The sequence below is a fragment of the Herpailurus yagouaroundi genome, unplaced genomic scaffold (assembly GCF_014898765.1).
Source record: "Herpailurus yagouaroundi ecotype Mexico unplaced genomic scaffold, PumYag 188, whole genome shotgun sequence".
NCBI classification, from domain to species: Eukaryota; Metazoa; Chordata; class Mammalia; order Carnivora; family Felidae; genus Herpailurus; species Herpailurus yagouaroundi.
Window position 1 is genome coordinate 13,413,210 of NW_024412419.1, and position 21,598 is coordinate 13,434,807.

Consider the following 21,598-nt stretch of genomic DNA (forward strand, 5'->3'; position numbering starts at 1 on the left):
AGAGAGAGAGAGAGAGAGAGAGAGAGAGAGAGAGAGAGAGAGGCAGAGAGAGCAGACACAGAATCCAAAGCAGGCTCCAGGCTCTGAGCTGTCAACACAGCCCCTGATGTGGGGTTCGAACCCACCAAACACGAGATCATGACCTGAAACGAAGTCAGATGCTCAACCAACTGAGCTACCCAGGTGCCCCTTAAACCTTTAGGTGTCTCCAGTCCCAGTCACCATTTGGTAGCAACCTCATGGTCAACTCCAAGGAAGAATCACCCAACTGAGCCAAGTCTCTCCATAGAAATGCAAGAGAAATTAAAACAAAAGTGTTGTTTTAAGCCACTAAATTTTGAGGTAGTTTGTAACCCAGCAATTGACAACTAAAATAAAACTATCTATAATAGCAAAAACAAATCAAACTATATTACTTGGAATAAACTTAATGAAATCTCCTGAGTATTGCTGAGACATTAAAGAAGCACGGACATGTTGCAGTTTCCTGTCTGTAGGCAGCCAGCAAGTGCTAAAAAATGCAGCCTCTATTTGTCATGTTCCCAATAGGTGAACCAGTCTGTGGGAGACTTTTGCAACTAACAGATTGTTCTTTCTGAAGTCAGCTTCTAGAACAACAGTCTATCCCCATTTCCCTGCCCAAGGAAAGATTCTCCAAAGATTCTCACATTTTACTTACGGAGAGATTTGCAATCTTTCTTCGTTCCAAGGAGATGAAAGGAGGCTCTAGAGTTTTCTCTACACTACGGAAAGACTATATAAAAAAATCTATGCCCTTTAATAAAATGATTTCTATTCTCTGATCTAAATTCAATTCCTAGGAGTTCAGTCTACTGGGAACATTAACACTGCCCAGAGCTGACTCAAGTCAGCATTGTGTGAGACGTGTCAGGAAATAACGGTCAGCCACCAAGCAGCCCAGAAAGGCTACGTGGTGTAGTTAGTACCTCAGACACACTGCCGCCTTCAGATGTATCATTGTTTGAATGCATCACTGTTGTTCAGCACTTACTCTGGGATGAAAACCTTGGTATATACCTTATTTAATTCTTTACAGAAACCTTTTTATTTTCCTTTCAAATTCCAAAGTTGCAGATTACCAACCATGCTAAGAAGGTATTTTTAGTCCCATTTTTTCATATAGGAAAACTGATTCATAGAATCTGGGATCTATGTTCTATCTGAATTTGAAGTTTTTGCCTGGGTCACCTCCACTTTGCTTTTGCTTGCTATTATCCCTGTTTGCTTACTTATCTGTGTCTCCCATTAGACTGTGAGATTCAGTTCAAAGACTATGCCTTAATAATTTTTATATCTCTAGGAAATAGCATAGTGCTTAGCTCTTAATCATTATCCACAAAATGGCATTTAAAATTTGGATTAGAAATTATATCATACATATCTTAGTGTAAGTGTTATCTCCCTTAACCAGGCTGTCAGATCCAGGAAGGAAGGGGTCACATTTTACGCACCTTTGTATCCTCTGTGTCTAGTGTGATGGCTGGGACACAGTAAATATTTCATAGTAGAATAAATGACAGATTTAAGTTCACCCAATTGCCTTGGCCTTCACATAACTGGCTGTGGAATTCCCAAAACAGCTATAGACAGCAGTAAGGGTATTAATGAAATAAGATTCTGTGAATAATTTAGTAATTAACATTGCCTACATTTGCATTCATTTGCATAATACTTCTTAGCTTATGAAATGCTTCCACATCCATTTTCTAACATGAACTTCACAATATTCCTGTAAGGTACACAAAGCAAATGTTATCAGCATTTTATAGATGAGATGCTGTCTTGCCTAATGATACAGGACTAGAAAATGGTGACACTGGATATAATACTCAGATTTCCTGTCTTCCTATGTAGAATTCTTCCCACTGGATCACCTTTCACCAACGTGAATAACCGAACATTGCTTTTGGAATCCAACCATTTATAGCTGTGAGCTGGCAGTCGGGTCTTAAATTTTTGAACTTCAGTATCCTCATTTGTAAAATTGGAATAGTTATTCTTCACCTGCCTCCCCTAACATGAGTCCTATTTATTAAAATGTTCATTATTAATATTAATGTATAAAAATATAGTTGAATATATTAATTTGATAATATAACTAAATTATAATATAGAATAATATAAATGTTATTGAAAGAATCATTTTTTAATTTTTATTAAAAAGAAGATAAAATAATAAGTGAATACAGTGTGAAAGTACTAAAATTCTGGATATAACTATCAGGAAGAAATAAAGAAATCTTCCCAGAAAGAAGCAGAGAGGTTTCACAAGTGATGTCTTTCCTGAATTCTGCTCCTTGTCAACTTCCTGAGCCTGGGAGTTCAATGAGGTCAAGCCATCTGCGATCCCAAAGCAGCCCTTATCAATAATTTAGGGAGCCTCCAGCATCAGGCCTGGCCAACTCTTTCTGCCCTGCAGTCTAGGATTTGAGCTGCATTGCTGCTGCTCTAATCTACCTCTTCACTAACACATTAAGAATGCCTTTGGCAATTGTGTAGATTTATGTAAACTACCTCATTAATCCAAAAGGGGGAGCTGTTTTGGACAGTTCGTCAGTGAGATTTCGAACTACCAGACAAAAGTCACATTTATACGCTAGTCACCAGCATGAGATCTGGATTAACAATATACTGCTTTAGGATATTATAGACAAGTGTCAGATAGTTTTTCTAGCTCAAGTCTAGTTCTAGACAAAATTTTATTAACCTCTTAGGGTTTTCAGGGTGCTCAAATCTAATTTGCAAGAACACATTAAGTCAACAGGCCTGTGAAAATGTCAGAAATACCTTGCTGAGGACACATGCCCATGGGTCAAGGGATGAGTCTGAGTCCACTTGAATTTCCCACTATCTCCAGCATAAATTCTCAACTCCAGGGGCGCCTGGGTGGCTCAGTCAGTTGGGCGGCCGACTTTGGCTCAGGTCATGATTTCGCGGTCCGTGAGTTCAAGCCCCGCGTCGGGCTCTGTGCTGACAGCTCAGAGCCTGGAGCCTGTTTCAGATTCTGTGTCTCCCTCTCTCTGACCCTCCCCCGTTCATGTTCTGTCTCTCTCTCTCTGTCTCAAAAATAAATAAACGTTAAAAAATAAATAAATAAATAAATTCTCAACTCCAGTCAACAGCACTGCCCACTGACTTTCAGCACCTTCCCACTTTCCTGTGGCTGTGATTATGCTCACTCAGACCATACACCTAGAATATCGTTCCAGCTCCTCTCTGACCATAAAAATAACGGCTGCCATCTATTATTATCCAACAAGGTACATCGACCCCACATTTAAGTCCCTGAAAGATTTTTGTCTCCATTTTACAGATGAAGAAAAGGAGGCTCAACAAAGTTAAGCATTGTATTCAAAATATACAACTAGTGATAGAACTAGGATTTAAACTCTGGCCTGTTTATTTAACTCAAACCCATGCTCTTCCCACTGTGCTTCTTCTCTCAAGACCAGCTCAAAGTCCACCTCCTCCAGAAAGTCTTCTTTGAGTATACAACTCTGAAGAACCTCACACTTCCTTCTTCCCTACGCATTGGCTATTCAGCACATTTTTCCGGTGGTGAATCTTGGTCTTTAATGGTCTCTTCTACTAAACCATGAAATTATTAAGGACAAGACATCCTCTTGTTATTTCTAGTACATCTTACCCATTACCCACTATTTTTTATCGCATCAAAATGAAAATTTTTGGTGAAGACGAACATCCTATTTTATTTTTGCATACTTTAGATGTCTTCAGCAGTGCCATGTACATAGTAGACAACTGGATGTTGGCGTGAATTTAAATTGGATGCAGACTAACTGTCCATTTGAAAGATGAAAGAAACTAGGATGCAAAGAGGTTAAGAGCCCAAATCCTTACATAAATTTTCTGACAGTTAGGTCTCTTGATTCACTAACCAATAGATTTTTCCATTATACCTAAAGTGACCATTTAATTTATTGCCCAGACCAGGACATTTTTTATTTAAAAAAAAAATTTTTTTTTAATGTTTATTGTATTCATTCTGAGACAGAGACATCATGAGTGGGGGAGGGGCAGAGAGAGAGGGAGACACAGAATCAGAAGCAGCCTCCAGGCTCTGAGCTGTCAGCCAAGCCTGACACGGGGCTTGAACTCATGGACCATGAGATCATGACCTGAGCCAAAGTCGGTCACTCAACCAACTGAGCCACCCAGGCACCCCAAGACCAGGATGTTTTTAAAAGCCAAAGAGAACAGTATTAAAAATGATTCTGGGACAATAGACGGAAAACAGGAAGTATTATCACCTAATTATTTATCACTATCTACCAATGGCAGTAACAGCTGCATATGATTATACATAGTGCTTACAATGTGACAACCAGTATTCTGAGATTATAAGTATTAGCTATTCATATAGATATATATAACATTATATATGTGTGTGTGTGTGTGTGTATAAACAATTTTTTTAATTTCATAAAAAAGTACCATTGTACAGATGAGGAAATTGAGGAACAAAGAAAACAAGTGACTTGCCTAAAGACACACATCTAATAGATATTGGAGCTAAGATTTCTCACTGGGTCTTTCCTCCTCTGGACCTCAGTTTTGCACCTAAAATCCATGGATTTTAGACTACTTTTTCTAGAAGTCTACTAGCATGAGATACTCCCTTGATGGTGGATATGGTTTTACTTCAGGGTTTAGCATGGCTAGCCCCTGATGGGTACCAAGAGAAAAAATTCATCTTGGTCTGAGTCCATGGGGCAATTCTCCTTGATTCTTGAGGGCCTTGATGACAATAGGCCAGCTTACTCACAATAGCCTGTGAGATGGGTACGGCATCTCCAATTCCAGATGGGAAAGGAGAAACTCTGGAAGGTTAAGTGACTTACCCAAAGTCCCATGGTTAGTCTATGGAAGAGCCAGAATTGAGACCTTGTCTATCTAACTCTAAAGCTGTGATCATTGTACTCCAGCAATCTGGCACAGAAATGCCACCCTAATTATCAAACAAAGCTTGTTTTTTTTCAGCATCTATAGTTTCATGACTCAGTAGCTCTATGGCTCAGAAGTACAAGCATTAGGGGTGCCTGGGTGGCTCAGTCAGTTAAGCATCTGACTCTTGATTTCAGCTCAGGTCATGATCTCACAGTTCATGAGTTTGAGCCCCACATGGAGCTCTTCACTGTCAGCATGGAGTCTGCTTAGGATTCTCTTCTCTCCCTCTCCCTTGCTTGTGTGCTCTCTCTCTTTAAAAATAAATGAACATTAAAAATAAAGAAGAATTAGCATCTAGTAAGAAAAAGAAGCATTATTGTGGGGGTTGGGCATAAGGTAAGAAGAGAATCCCATTCAATTCAAACAACTTTACTACCTATCCCCTTCCTACTGCTCACACATACTTAGAAACTAGATATAACCATGGTGTTTATGAAGACAACACAAAAGTATACTGCTAAATTTCTGAGGCTCCATGGTTGCCAAGGAAACAAAAACTTCTCACTCACAGGGAAGCTTCTTGGAGGGACATGACTCAGAGATGCTAGGAATTGGTGTCTTTACAGAGAAACTGTCTATATGAAGCACATAGGGACATCACTATACACCTCTCCCACTTGAATTTCCCAAAGTACATCTCTATATCCCAACTACTCTTGCTGCATTAATGCTGGGATATCAACATTTCTACTGCTTTTCAGTTTGCTGAGGACCATGGGTCCCATCCCATTCTGGTTCTTTTAGAATTCTTCTCCAATATTAGCAATAGGCACCAGAACCAGCACACAAAGGGCACTTTGGGGGATAAGCAGGGCCTTCAGACACAGACCCTGAACTACCTCTCTCAGCCCACCTTAGATCTTATTCCATTCCTGATGTTCTTTGTTGTTGGCTTCTCACTCCAATGTCCATTTATGTTCCAGTTCCCTTTCTGCTCTGACCTGCAACATCTGTTCCACTTGTGGATGTCTCTGTCTTCCCTCACCCTGGTATTCTGCAAGCCAGCCTTTCAAGATAACAGTGTTCTCCCAGCCTCTGCTTTCATTCCAACTCTCAGAAACTTATCTCCTGTGGTCTAGCCTTCCAGATAACCCTGGCCCTTTTCCCAGTAGCCAGATGCCTACTGCCATGGGCTAGACTCAACTCATAGATAGGACCTTAATAGTCACAGTTTCAGTTCTCAGCCTGATGATATCCTCCCCCTCTACATCTCATTAGGTGGACAGTAAGCTCTTGCTGGAAAACCACATGCTCAGGGTGCTCCCTGTCAACCACCACTGCACTGCTCTATCAAGAGTGTCTCTTCATTGGTGTTGGACCTGCCTTCCAGGCTGCACAGAGCTGGACCCCCTCCCTGTCCCAGGAAGCTCCTTAGAAGGGGTACAGGCCACTCTCAATCTTCCTGCATCAGGTCCTCCCCTCTGGCCATTTTCCACATGACCATACACCATTCCTGTCAGCGTATGGACAGTGCTCTATTTCTTCACTATGACTTTGGCTACTTGAAGGGAATGGCCACACAACATTCATAAAACAACACTAGAACTTTGTGCTCCATTCCTCCTGAGGTTTGGTTACAGATATCCTCACTGACACTCTTTCCACTGGCCTCAAGTACTGACTTATGTTTTCAGGCTTCCTTGTCCCTCCTTTTTTTCAGTGCTATCTATATTAGAAATTTTAAACATAGTCCTTTACATGCCTACATTTCTACTTTCCACAGGGAAACAGTATCTTGTCCTATCCATCACCTCTCCTAACAATATTCCTTCAGATTCAAAGAACACTTAGTGAGTGCTAAGAGCATTTTCAACTCCTGGCTTTACTAGGAGTTCCTGGATTAGATACTCCCAATTCTTCCATCAAGCACCTGCTGCTGAACATTGCCTTGGAGGGAAAAGAGTTCCTTCTCTTCTGTATAAGAGTATCTACTTAACTCCATTTTTAAACCAGGCCAACTATCCCCCAAATCCCATGGACTCCTCCACAGTAGCCAATAAAAATGAACCTGGACATCCCAGCACCATTGGTGGCAAGTGGCTCTGAAGTTTCCCTTCACTTTTCTCCTTCTCTCTCACCTCTGGAACTACTATTCACCTCCCTGACTTCCACAATCCATAATCTGTCCCATACTAGTCACGCCTCAGAATGAAACCCAGATTTGCTTTTTGGCATTGTTCCAGGTACGACTTCTCTTAATAGGTGTATGTTTGCTCATCCCACAGTGTTAGCTGATCTGCCCAGAGACCTGCACAGTTTGAACTGAGCAAGCACCAGTATACATCCTGTGCACTGCATCAAGGTTTTAAAAACCCTGCTAAATATATCAGATCCACTTTAGCTATAACCCCAAAGGAAAGAGCTTATGGGGAGGGGGGGTGGTTAAGCCCAGCAGGGATTCTTTTGGTCAATGGAACTTCTCACTAAATCTCTAGCCATCATTCCAAGTTGATGCTCTTGTCTGATTTCCAGACAGATAAGCCGATTTCTGAAGCCTAACACACAGAAGCAAAACACCGACTATACAGCCAGAATTACTAAACTCCTTCATGGTCAGCCTCGAAGGAGCTACTGCCGACGCTCCAGCTGTCTCTTCAGCACACAGGCCAGAAGGACTAACAACCACTTAATGAAACCTCATCCTGGTCAAACGTAACGTCATCTCATTTGCTATGCATAAATTAGTTACACCTAATGAAATGTTGGCTAGAAATTTTCATTTTCATTTTTAGAGATTATGACCACCTGACCACAAAAAAAAAAATACAGCATTTTAAACAAATCTCCTATAATAGTTTATGCATCCATTGCACAGAAGACTGATTAGATATAGACCATGTTTGATGGAATTAGCATCTAATCATAAGACCCTATCCCAAAATATACAGCTGAAAACACAGATGGGAGAGTAAGAGTCTACGGAAAGACAAAATGAAAGCAGAGCCTTGATGTCTCCAGTTTTATCCTTAGAAAGCACATGTTGTTACAATTTTTAGTCACCAATGGAATGCAGTCTTGTCTAAAAGAAAAAAAATACATATATATGTGTGTATATATATGTGTATATAAACTAGTTAGCAATATATGTTAACTAAATATATTTATTAACTAGTTGTTAAATAGTTAGTCACATATACTAACTAAATATATCTGTTTATACTTAGTTAGTATATATAATTAACTAAAACTTGAGCCATCCTAGGCACTTAGGTCTTTTCTCCAAGACAGTGCAGACTACAGGGCAAATGCCCTAACCAGGCACGAAGGCTCAACAAATGAGCTTTGTGTCCTTTGTTCATCACTTCCCCCTTCCACCCTTTAGGCTGACCCTGTGCTGAGCACCTCATCACTCTTCAACACGACTAAACTTCAGTATAACTAAATCCACATGTCTGGGCCAGACCCAACCATCCTGCATACAAGGTTTCCCATTTTTCCCCTTCCCAATTTTTCCCAGTTATGAATGCCTGACTGCAATCCCTCCTCACTCAGGAAAACTTCCAAAATAAATTCAGCTCTCCAACTTCCCCCTTATCTTCCACCCGTTCCATATACAGCCTACATCAGTATATTAGAAATCAAATCTCTCCTTCTTTAACACATTCTCTTGGATCATTGTCTCATTTAACTCCTGCATCTCCTAATGTAAGATCAATCTCACTCACTATCAAAGAGTTAGTCAGTCATTTCACACCCATTAGGATAGCTACTATCAGAAAAACATAATAACAAGTGATTATGAGGAGTGGAGAAATTAGAACCCTTGTGCACTGTTGGTGGGAATGTAATATAGTACAACCACTGTGGAAAACAGTATGTCTATTCCTCAAAAAATTAAAAATAGAAACACCATATGAACCAGTAATTCCACTTCTGGGTATATATCTAAAATGAGTGAAAGCAGGGTCTCAAAGAGATAGTTGTACACCCATGTTCATAGCAACATTATTCACAACAGCTAAAATATGGAAGCAACCCAAGTGTCCATCAATGGAGTGAATGAATAAGCAAAATGTGGTTAAGATGGCAAATTTTATGTCATGTGTACTTTACCACAACAGCAAAAAAAGAAAAAAGAGAGAGAGACAGAGACAGAGAAAAGACTCAGGCAGAAGGAAAAAAAACTAGCATTCTTAAGGTCTCCTGTGCTAGGTAACTTCCACAGGTTATCTTTTTTAATCTTTGTAACAACCTTTCTTTTAACTCCATTTTTCAAATGAGTAAATGAAGCTGAGGCTGAGAAGGTCAGTAATTTTTCCTAGGTGTTCCAACTAGCAAGAAATGCAGATATGAAGATAGGCCTACCTGACCTACAACCACTGCTCATATATTACTCTTGAACATTCCTTCATCACTTCACATACAGCTTAACCCCCTGGAGACAGAGGAATGTACCTTAAATGTTGGTTTCTCCTCATTAGCATAGCCAAATCTAAAGTAAGTGCTTTTTTTTTTTCAGTGCAAAAATATGATTTTACTAATTCATGGGGACAGGACCCATGGGCAGAAAGACCTGCCCTTGGGTTGTGAAAAGTGACTGATTATATACTATAGAGTTGGGGGAGGTAAAGACAAAAGAGAGGATTCCAAAAGGAATTTCATATGCTAAAGAGGACTAGTAAAATACTGGAGGCCCAGCTATTGCCTGGCTCAGGTTGTTTTTTCTCTAGCAAAGCATTAACATTAAAACAGTAGGGAGTTCCCGGAGGAATGTTTTACTCTGTCTATGTCAAGTATTTGTCAATGGGCTGCAGGTTATAAAAAAATTTAATTTTATTTATATTTTTGTTTTGACTTTGTTTCCCACATCACCATGTAGGGGAATGTGATGTTAGGGCCCCAGAAAATTGAGTCTGTGGGTTTCTAGAGGTTAGGCTATTGGTAAGATTGCCTTTTTCCTACAATTTATTAAGACATTCTTAAGTGTTTCTTGAATTGATTCTCTTCTCTGCTTCCTGAGAGAGTGAAAGGACCAGAACCAGAGAATGCCTTGGTGTCATTTTCACCTGAGGTTACTGGACTTGACTCAGGACAAACCTGTGATCAGCCAGACTGCCTGGATGTGCCCTTTTCCACTGCGATCTATAATCTGACAAAAAGAATCTATTTTAGGATTTTCCACGTCCGCTCTGATTCTGAGTAATGCCTGAGACTTGTTATCTAGCAATTAAGCAAGAATAGATGGGAAATTGTATTTACATTTTCCACACTGTTGAGCTTTCTATACCTAACCCTGAATACTTAATACTGTGCTGAGTTATGATTCATCAGGGAGTGATGGTTTTATTTATAAAAAACAAAGCTTAACTCTCAGTAGGATGGTTATCTTTAAAGAGAAAAGAGAATAGAACATGCATTTTAAAATTGCCAATGATGAAAATGAAAATGATTTCCATTACTGAAAGCAAGACTTTTCAGAGCATTCTTCTCTTGCTTCTCAACCTTTACCAAAATAATAACAGTAGTACTAATTTCCCATTTTCATTTGACTTGTTATCCATTCGGAAAACCCTTACCCTAACAGTCATATGCCCAAAGTCTAGTCTTCTTTCAAGGTTCAGCTCCGTTCATTCTTCCATGAAGACTTCTCTGACCAACTCCCATCTCCCTTCTTTCCTGAGCCCACCTCCTGCCATCTAGCTTGTCTAGCAGTCTGCACGCTAGTCATCGCTCTTCATTTTTATCATGCTATTTATTTGCACTTCACATCTTCCCTCCAAACTGTGTAAGACTTCAGAGTAAGAGATATTATTTCTCTGAACCATTGCCCAAATGATATGTAGTCAGTCAGTATGTATTGTTGACATATATTGCATATATTGTGTTTATTATGCTTTACTTATGTATATATAGAACTTAAAGTTTAAATATATCCAATTTCTTTTAGAATATAGGGCAGAAGAAGGTCTACAGTTATTGTCAGTAATATGGTTTTCAAAAGGCTGCCAGTTTTACTTGGGAGAACTATTTATGGTGAAATGTCCTCTAATGTATTTATATCAATGGACCCAAAAGAAGCTGGGACAAGCACAGACAAGGGTGAACAGGATGTGGTGGTTCCTGGGAATGCTGGTAGATTCCATTTTTAAGGCTCTTCTAATGCTAAGGGCATGTACTTTGAGGACATGTGGCTACCTGATTAAAATTAACTCCCCAGAGACTAGCAGATGAAAGCAATATTTAATTATCAGTGCTTAACTTCCTTGCCATCTTCTAGATAACAACAAAAAAAAATCTGTTTCTATTAAATTCTGATTCTAGTACAGTGCTTCTCAACATAGTTTCATTTTAGAATCATCTGGAGTGATATGGAAAAACACAGATTCCCAAGCCCTACCTCCAGAGACTTGGATGCAATTGGTCTGGGCATCGTATCTGTTAAAAGTTCCCAAAGTGATTTTAAAGTGCATCTAGAATTAAGAACCACTAATATAGTGTTTGATGTATTGATTCCTCACTCTGAAATGACCCTAAGTGTGAAAATAATTAAAAGTAAAAATCAAGATTTCATACCACTACAGAAAAATCAGTATGCATTACACTGAAACAGAAAGGGTCTAATAGTAAAAGATACAGTATGGGATTGGTAAATGTCCAATGACATTTCCAAATGTCTGGGTACCTTGGATCTTAGGCAGAGCCACACTGTAGTTGCTAGGATCAATACCTAGCAAATAACCCAGAAAAGACCTCTCTGCTAGAAGGATGACAGTCACTACCCTCTGACACATCACTAGGCATTTCAGTCTTCATTGCTTCCGAGAGATGGGAAGTTGAAGCCATGCAAAACCAGTTCTTGTCAAAAGAGAAAAGGCCATTTCTAGTGTCAAGTATTCCCTTAAGCAATGGGAACAAGTTCAAAATTGGGAGAAGAAATACAGACAGATAAAGTGACTTTATGAGCAAGCACAGATTTGTGGTTGACCAGACAATCATCAGAAGTAGCAGAAGCGTTCCCTACCTGCAACATGGAGGTAAATTAAAGTCCCTAAGGATAGACTGAAATCTTCCAGAAAGAATAGGCTGTTCTCTAGTTGCATGATATGAATCACCCTTTAGAGTTGGAATTCATTAACAGTTGACTTGGTTACAAGAGATCTGTTGGTGATAAGGGAAAAACATACAGTGTATTCAAAATGGTGCATTCTGTAGCTGAAATGATTAAAAGGAACATATTTCAACTCAAACGTATACAAGATGGGGGGACTTTTAAGATATGTAATAGCAGCATTTCCCATGGCAGTCAAAAGCCCACCAGACCACATATCCTGTGCTGTAAAATTGCCTCTACATACCCCCCAAGCACCTAAAATTCAGCCAGTGAAAGACTGAGCCCAACATACCTTCTATATTGTCAGTCTTTAGTGGTAGCACTTTTCAGCAGCCTATGCTACAAGCCTTAAGCTTACCTTGATTCTTTGTCCTTCCCCCTTTTTTCCATCCATGTCCAATTGCTTAACAAGTTTTACCAGGGGGCGCCTGGGTGGCACAGTCGGTTAAGCGTCCTACTTCAGCCAGGTCACGATCTCGAGGTCCGTGAGTTTGAGCCCCACGTCAGGCTCTGGGCTGATGGCTCAGAGCCTGGAGCCTGTTTCCAATTCTGTGTCTCCCTTTCTCTCTGCCCCTCCCCCGTTCATGCTCTGTTTCTCTCTGTCCCAAAAATAAAAAAAAAAAAAATAGTCTTCTTAAAAAAAAAAAAAAGTTTTACCAGTTTTCTCTCTTTTTATCTCCAGTACTATAGCCTAGTTCAAGTTAGGCCTTTATCATTGCTTATCTACTTTTTTAAAAAAATTTTTTAAATGTTTTATTTATTCTTGAGGGGGGTGGGGAGACAGAGCATGAGTGGGTGAGGGGCAGAGCGAGAGAGGGACACAGAATCCAAAGCAGGTTCCAGGCTCTGAGCTGTCAGCACAGAGCCCAAAGCAGGGCCCAAACTCAAAAGCTGGGAGATCATGACCGAAGTGGGATACTCAACTGTCTGAGGCCCCCAGGCACCCCTATCATTGCTTATCTAGATCATGTGTTGTCCAACCACAACCCTTGGACCAAATCTTGCCCTCAACCTGTTTTTATAAATAAAAGTTTTATTGGATGACAGCTACACCCATTCACTTACAGATTGTCTAGGACTGCTTCCAAGCTATAATAACAGAGTTGAGTAGCTGCAACACAGACTATATATGGCCCAGAGAGGCAAAAATATTTACTAGCCAACCCTTTACATAAAAAGCTTGCTAATGCCTGGTCTATGTCATTGTGCCCCTACCTCCAAACCATCCCTCCCACTGCTAATGGAATAGTCTTTCAAAAACACAACTCCAGTCATGTTCCTCCATAGCTTAAAAGCATTTAATGGCTCCTCATTAAAATTAAGATCCAAATTGTCAGCCTGGCATTCAAGATCCTTCACTGTATCTTCTCACCCAGTCCCAGTCTCCCTCAGCTCCTTTATTCTTCTCTGGACTAGGCACAGTAGCTTTCTTTCCTGGGGAAATGTATGCTCCAATTTGACATGAAGGTCATGTAAGCATGTTTCAATCCAAAGGGGGCTTATTAGGTCATCATTTCAATAAAGCAAACTCTGCCTTAAAGAAATGTACTTTCCAATTTATTTTACTCTATCATAAAATGGCCCAGCTAGGGCAGGGGATCAGAAGGCTTTAACAGAGGTAGACATTAAATGGAAGGAATTCATCATATTAGAGATTAGGGGAGGGCTTCCAGAGGCAATCCTTTGAACAAAGTTACATAGTTATTCAAAAAAAGGTGGGGGGTCAAGGAAGGCAAGGTATGTATGAAAACAAGAAGTTTGCTGCAGTGAATAACCCCAGATGAGATAGAGAGGGAGTTAATGCCATAGTACAGACTTGCTATACATCTATTATCAGCCAAACTTCTGATGATGGTAGGTTCTTAGAAATTACCCCACATATGAAAAACCAATCCATGATTGCTAAGCAGGGAAATGTCAGGATTAGATTTTCTTTATTAAAAAGGAAACTGGTGACAGTGAGAAATAAGTGGGAAAAAAAAACAACAACAAATAATCCAGTATGGACATACTTTTAATAGCCCAGTGAAAAATGAAATAGTTTGAACTTGGGTAGTGGCAGCTGAGACCAAAAATGAAATGAGCAATTAAGTGGGTTTGGGAACTCTGGAGAAAGGAATGAATACTGAATCTAAGGCTTCTAGTTTATGCAGTTAGCTGACTGGATAGTGAGACTTGTAGTTAAAATCAGGATTCAACAGAAGGAACTGGTCTGGAAGGCAAGTGGCAGGTGCAGATCATAAGTTTAGTTTATATATGTTAAGTTACGTGCTTAACTTAAGCTGGAGATTATCTAGATGGATCTACCAAAGATTCGGTTAAAAATGTGTACCTGTCCATCCAATGAAAACCTGAGGCTAGAGACTAAAATATCATCATAATATACTATAGATGCTCATCGCGGATAGTTGAGACAAGTGAGCATCAAGAGTAAACGCTTCTTGTGACTGAATTCTTACCTAAAAGTGAAAGTGGAATAAAGTGTGGGAGTGGCAGAAACCCTGAGGGGATGGAAACGTGTTATCTTGGCTGCAAGGTTCCCCAAGAGGGAAGTCATGAGCACCTAGGTCCATGTTGGTTCCATGGGCCACAGAAAAAGAAATTGTAAGCTAATCAGAGAAAGAAGAATTCTGACTGTCTCTACCAGAAATAGAACCGAAGGGAATGACACCACTCAGAAATTAAGTTCAGAATGTTTTTGAAAATAACCTACAAATAAAGAAAAGGGAGAGGTATCTTATGAGGAAATGTTGAGAGAGGATTATTCCTGAGTATGTCAAAGTCCTAATTAACTGGATATGAGTAATTCTGGGAAGCTGAAGAGATGCAAAATACCCCCATGTGATGAAAAGGTGGCTGTAATTACACTCGTCCTTCTGGGGCCATCCTAGCTTTGCTAAAATAGGACCAGGAAGCAGACTAGTGAGGTCTATCTTCAAGAATAAAAGCTGAGAGCAGAAGACGGAAGTTCCTATGGTCATATCAAGGGAGTGAGGATCTAAAAACCAAGGGGACCATGACATTGAGAACTTTGCTACTTCATCTTCATCTTCCCTTCTCATTTTGGCTTTCCTTTGCCTCTTTTCTGCAGAAATCAGCAGTAAAGCCCTTATAACGTAAGCCTATCAGTTAACTTAAGGGTGCAATAAAGAAGGAAGGAGGTATTAGCAGACAATTATGGTCCACATGTCAGTCTGAAGAGGAGGAACCCAAAGAGATCAATTGACAGGGATAGCCATTAAAGGAGAGAAATGCAGGCTGAATTTCTAGGTTTTACATCAAAGAAAGAAAGGAGCTCCTGAAATGTCAGCCTGTACCTCAGAAGATGCCAACAAAGAGCTCTCATTTTATCTCAGATTTTTAAAGAGCATATTATGGAAGGTACCAAAAGGGAAATGGATCTAAGGACAAATATAGTGTGTTACGTCTTTATCAGGAAGGCTGGAATTCAGAAACCACTAAAATTTCTAGAGACAATCAAAGGGAGTAATGAAGGGGTTCACCATGAGATGATGGTCAGATGCTAGATGGTCAGATGATGCTAGATCCAACACTCAGTGCAAATGGTAGTGATAGGATAGAATTAAGGCATGATACTCAGTCATTCTGGCTTCCTCTTCTCCATGAAGAATGATCTCAATTCGGGGGCGCCTGGGTGGCGCAGTCGGTTAAGCGTCCGACTTCAGCCAGGTCACGATCTCGCGGCCCGCGAGTTCGAGCCCCGCGTCGGGCTCTGGGCTGATGGCTCGGAGCCTGGAGCCTGTTTCCGATTCTGTGTCTCCCTCTCTCTCTGCCCCTCCCCCGTTCATGCTCTGTCTCTCTCTGTCCCAAAAATAAATAAACGTTGAAAAAAAAATATTTAAAAAAAAGAATGATCTCAATTCCTTCATTCAATAAACATTCATCAATCATGTATTAATCATTCATTAACATAAACTACTACATTAGATATTCAAATAAACACACAACCTGTGCACTTCAGAAGGCTCACAGTCCAAGGAGACTAAAGCCAAGTGAAGATGGGGCCCCAGACAAAAATGAAGTCATGTGAGAGCACATGGACACTGTCAGGCCCAGTCAAATCCCCAGACCCTAAAGTGTGGTACAGACCCACTGCTCATATCTCTTGAGGCACAGAAGGGAATGAGAGAGATGCCCAAAGACTGGAAATGAACAAATTCAGTCACAAAAAGAAACAAATACATCGGCTTCATCAACAGAAGACCCAAAGCATGCTATCTTTAGACTCTGGCCAGCTGGCAGGGCCTACCAGGCTAACAAGGCCAGAAGCTGCATCTTTGTTGTTTTCTGATTCTCTACTGCTGCTTCCTCCTTTGTGCAGACTCCTAGAAAAAAAATCACTCTTCCTTGTAAAGCAATAAGACACTGTGGAAATAACACAGGCTTTAGCAGTCAGACCAGCCTCCACACCCATCCTTCACTTGTTATCTGTATGAACTTGGCTAAATTCTTCAACCTTCCTGAAAGTTTCTTCATCTATAAAATAGTTTCTTCATCTATAAAAAAAATGGAATAAAAGTTCTGCATTCACGAGTTTGTCGTAAAGATTCACTGAGAAAATATATTTACTATTTAGTTCAGTGTCTAGCAAATAATGGCTGTTGAATAAATAGTATTAATTATTATTACTATTATCCTTTTGCCTGCGATACAAGCATACTCCCTTTACCAACTTCTTTCCAGTCTAGTCCCTTGCTGTTTGACTAGGAATTCATATAGAAATGTTTTCCATGGAAGCTACAGCATCTCTCAGCCAGCACACTGACTCAGGAGATGGCTGTTTGGTGGGAAGCTGACAAAGCTCTCAGTGCCTGAACACCTTTGTACTCCACTCCTCTTGCACACTGCCCTCTGCTGACCAAAGACAGTCCCTGCAATTGACCTTTCAGGTCCTAAGAGTCAAAATACAAGAGAGATCCTAACTCCGACTGATCTAGAATTAGTTGTTGATCATTTATAGTCATATAGAAATGAAGGAGATGATCACCAAGAGCCAAAATGGACTCACTAAGAAAATATCTCCTGCTAAATTACCATCATTCTTTTATGATGGCATTATTAGTCTGATTATCAGAACATGCATTAAATAGTATTGCCATACAATACTTGCCAAATGTTTCCTAATAAGCTTGCAGAAAAGATGCAGAGCTATTAGCTGAAATAAAAATCAGACAGGAGACTCCACGACATGACTGAATAATCAAACCATAGAATTTATGTTAATGAATCTTGAAGGTTTCTCCAAGGCTCCATCAACCATCCTATCCCACTCAACATTTTTCTAAATGACATGAAAGAAGATAAAAGACATATTGTATTTTCCAATGACACAACATTGGGCTGAACAGCTCATGTGATAATAATCCTTCCAAATAATCTCACAAAACTCATGTTAAGAAATAATTACTGGGGTGCCTGGGTGGCTCAGTCAGTTAAGTAAATGAGTCTTGGTTTTGGCTCTCTCCCTCTCTCTCTGCCCCTCTTCTATTCACACTGTCTCTGTCTCTCTCAAAATAAATCAATAAACTTGAAAGAAAGAAAGAAAGAGAGAAAGAAAGAAAGAAAGAAAGAAAGAAAGAAAGAAAGAAAGAAAGAAAGGAGTTACTGAGTTTCTCCTATGTTCCAAGCACTAAAGACAGACTGACAAACAAGAACTCTATCTTCATAGAATAAATGGCTCGTGGAAATTTAGATTTTTATTTGGAATCATCTAAATTAAAATACTGAAAATAAAGTCATTTCTTAAAATACAAAACACACCTATTGAAATATATATTCCACAAACTACTAGTCTAAATCAACAATATTTATTCAATGACTAAAATAATTCTTTAATCAACATCATAGGTGAAAGTCACAGAAGAATTCAAATAAAAGTGAAAGTTGCAAAGAAGTCTGTCCTAGTTGGATCATATATGGGTAATTGTGAAATGCACAGAGATCTATGTTGACAGACTAAAAAGTGGCCACAGGTTATGACCAGAAAGGCTCTAGACCTCTTGCCACAGAAAGAACACACTTAAAAGCAAAACCAAAGATGTTTGTTGCATCAGAGACAAGAAAACTAAGGAAGGAGACAATGTGTAGGGCGGGTGTGTGCATGTGCGTGTGCCCGCACGCGTGCACATGAATGGGCATATTTATGATAATACGTTAAGGAGCAAAGTGGTTTTTTTCAAACACTGAAGACATGTCATGTTATTCACAATGGTGGACTGTTGTCGATAGATACAGTTTTTCCTACAAGCATGCTCTCCTTTCATTATATCTTCTAGTTATAGAATCCTCTTTCCTTTTGGCAAACCTGTTCTATATGGTCCAGATAGATATGCCAGATTCTCACCCCTCCAAGCAACCCCCTTCCCCTTTTGGGGTGCCATAAGACCCAAACCTGATCAGAGCTTCCATTGGATTTTTGCTAGTAATATTAGGCAAAAGGTGTTTCTGTTTCTTTGAGATTGCCACTTTAAGGCTCTTCTAAGCCAAGAGCTACCAAGGATCATCTTTCCTACCACTTGAAAAGAGCCCAACAGAGAAGAAAATTAACAGAAAAAACAACTCAAATTTAAAGAGATGAATTGCTGTGACATGGTTTGAGTACTTATAGTCACCTTACCTGATGTTAGACCGATCACTAGGCCTTTTTAACAAATTATCTTTTTTTTCAAGCACTTTCGGGAGGTTCTATTATTTACCCTAAGGGGCTCCTGGGTGGCTCAGCCGGTTAAGAGCCCGACTCTTGATTTCAGCTCATGTCATGTTCCCAGGGTTGTGGGATCAAGCCCTGTGTGGGGCTCCATGCTGAGCATGGAGCTTGCTTAAGATTCTCACCCTCTCCTTCTGCCCCTCTCCCCCGCATGTGATCTCTCTCTCTCTCTCTCTTTCTTCTAAAATAAAATTTAAGGGACTCCTGGGTGGCTCAGTCGGTTGAGCGTCTGACTTCAGCTTAGGTCATGATCTTGCAGTTCGTGGGTTCAAAGCCTTGCATCGGGCTCTGTGCTGACAGCTCAGAGCCTGGAGCCTGCTTCGGGTTCTGTGTCTCCCTCTCTCTCTGTTCCTCTCCTTCTCACGCTCTGTCTCTCTCTCTCTCTCTCTCTCTCTCTCTCTCAAAAATAAAGATTTAAAAATTTTTTTAAATAAACAAAATTAAAAAAAATCCTCACCATCACTTTCACTAAACATTAAGTGCTTTATGAACTGTGTCTTCCTTACTCATCTTTGTAACCCAGTGCCAAGCAAAGCTGTTGGCATACAATAAGTACTCAATAATCGTGGATTCAATTAAGTGAACCAGAGTTTCAAGGAGTCTGAATTTTTTCTCTATTAAGGCCATCTTCCTAAAGATTGCATTCTTTAATTCATACCCAAAATTCATATGTTGAAACCTCATCCTCAATGTGATGGTATTAGCAGGTAGGACATTTGGGGAGTTAATTAGGTTATGAGGCTGGAGCCCTCATGAATGGGATTAGTGCCCTGATAAGAGACAGAAAGCTCTTCTTCCCCTTCTGCCCAGTGAGAATATAGTGAGAAGACAGTCATCTGTGAACTAGAAAGCAGGTCTTCATCAGCCACCAGATTGACTTTCTAGCCACCACCACAGTGAAAACTAAATGGTGTTTAAGTCACCCAGGTTGTGGTAGTTTGTTACAGCACCCTAAATTAAGACAAACATGGTTCAGCATCAGCAACCAATCTACCACAGACAGCCTCTGTAGAGATGAGACTGTGAACCTCTGAGGGTGGGCACCTGGGGAAAGCATCCTGTATGTGGGTTCCTTCTTGGCCAGACTCTATGATTCTAGCTGATATGTACCCTCTCTGCCACTAAAAATGCCTTTGATGATGTTTTCTATACATTTTCACTGAAATTAATTCACCTTTTGGCCTTTTCTTTGTCTGCTTTATACTTTAAGGTCTATGAAACAGTAATTACTGGAAAAGGTTAGCATAAGGCAAGCTGAAAGAAAACTGAAGAAGCAGCATTGAGAATAGGGGAGTTAGCATCTCAGCTCAGGTTGAGATTCAGAATGATTAACAGACAAGGTGACTTAGGCTTCCTCTCTGTTAAATGGGCCCATTATCTATCAAAGAGATAGCATGTAGAGCTATTTAAAATATGAATAAATACAGAACAATATTTAGCTATATGTTTGAGGACTGCCTGAAGGAGTAATTACATGAGGAAAAAAGTAAAAGGTGGGGAAAACATAAACATAAAATGGAATATCCGAGTGTAGTGCTGTCAAGGACCAAATGTGTGATCTACTGATCTCTAGGTAGATACCACTGTATCAGTCACATACTTTCATATTAAATGATCTCTGTAGTCAGAACATCTCAAGTTTAAATGAATTAAATCCTTTAATTTCAATATCTTCTCAATTTAGTATTTGGCTATTACATTTTTAACTTGGACATAGCTAGACATATAAATTTAAATCTGAAAACAAAGCAAAGGTCAAAGATTTATTATAAAATGAAGCTATGAGGCATTTTGACCACCAAAACTGAGACTTTGAGTAGAAATAGAAAATGTGGTCCTGAATAACGATAGTTCCCTCCACACTGGTTTAATGGTTCTGCATAGAAAGTAATTATCTGAAATGATCCTCGTGGACCACTGTTGAAGTTCTTAATCCGTTTAGCAGCTTCTTTATGTGTGATTTACACTTTCCTTTGCAGCTGTAGCAGACACCTTTTTTTCTGGTCTTTGGGAAATTATTTTGCTACAGTAGGTAATACTAACTCAGACAATGCTATTCCATTACTAATATAATTTGTGATGTATGCTGCAGCTAAATCCTGCCACTTTTTCTGTAGAACAAAGTTGACTCATATCTACACAGATAAAACAATGGCCCATGTCCTCATAGAAATAAGTGAACCACTGTGATATTTCAATAAACACTGAGAAGCATCTATTCTTTTTTTACCTGACCATCCAGAATCCCGAAAGACATGCACAGGCCAGAGACGGCAGGGCAGAGAAAGGAAGAGAGGCAGTGAGCTTGAATGAGGGAGACAATGGAGGAAGGAAGGAGACATGTTGCAAAGTGTAACAGTCTGAGCATCTAACTTCTAGAAGAAAACAATCTCAACTTCTAGAATAAAGCCAGTATTGTTATCACCTACTCTTCTATTCTGAAAAGGAAGACAAACATGCTTACAGGGAAGAAAAAAATGATGCCATTAGATTTAATTCTACATTCTGACCAGTCCTTTTCTGTTACATCTCATATCCAATCATGTGAGAATGTCAGTAAAAACAATCTTAGGTAAAAGGGAAGGTACAAGACGAAAATTTATGTAAGACTGAGTGCATTACTTATTTCTTTTGCAAAGCTGTCTTATTGTTCTACTGGTCTTTGAATAAAAAACAAAAAGGCCTTCAGATACCAGCAAAGAAATGTCGCTTTCACTACTATTTTCTTAGCAATATGGAAAATATTTAGAGGAATAACATGTACATACAAAAATAACTCATGAGTCAAAAATCATCCCCATGGGAAATACTTTTAAAAGTATATAATTAAC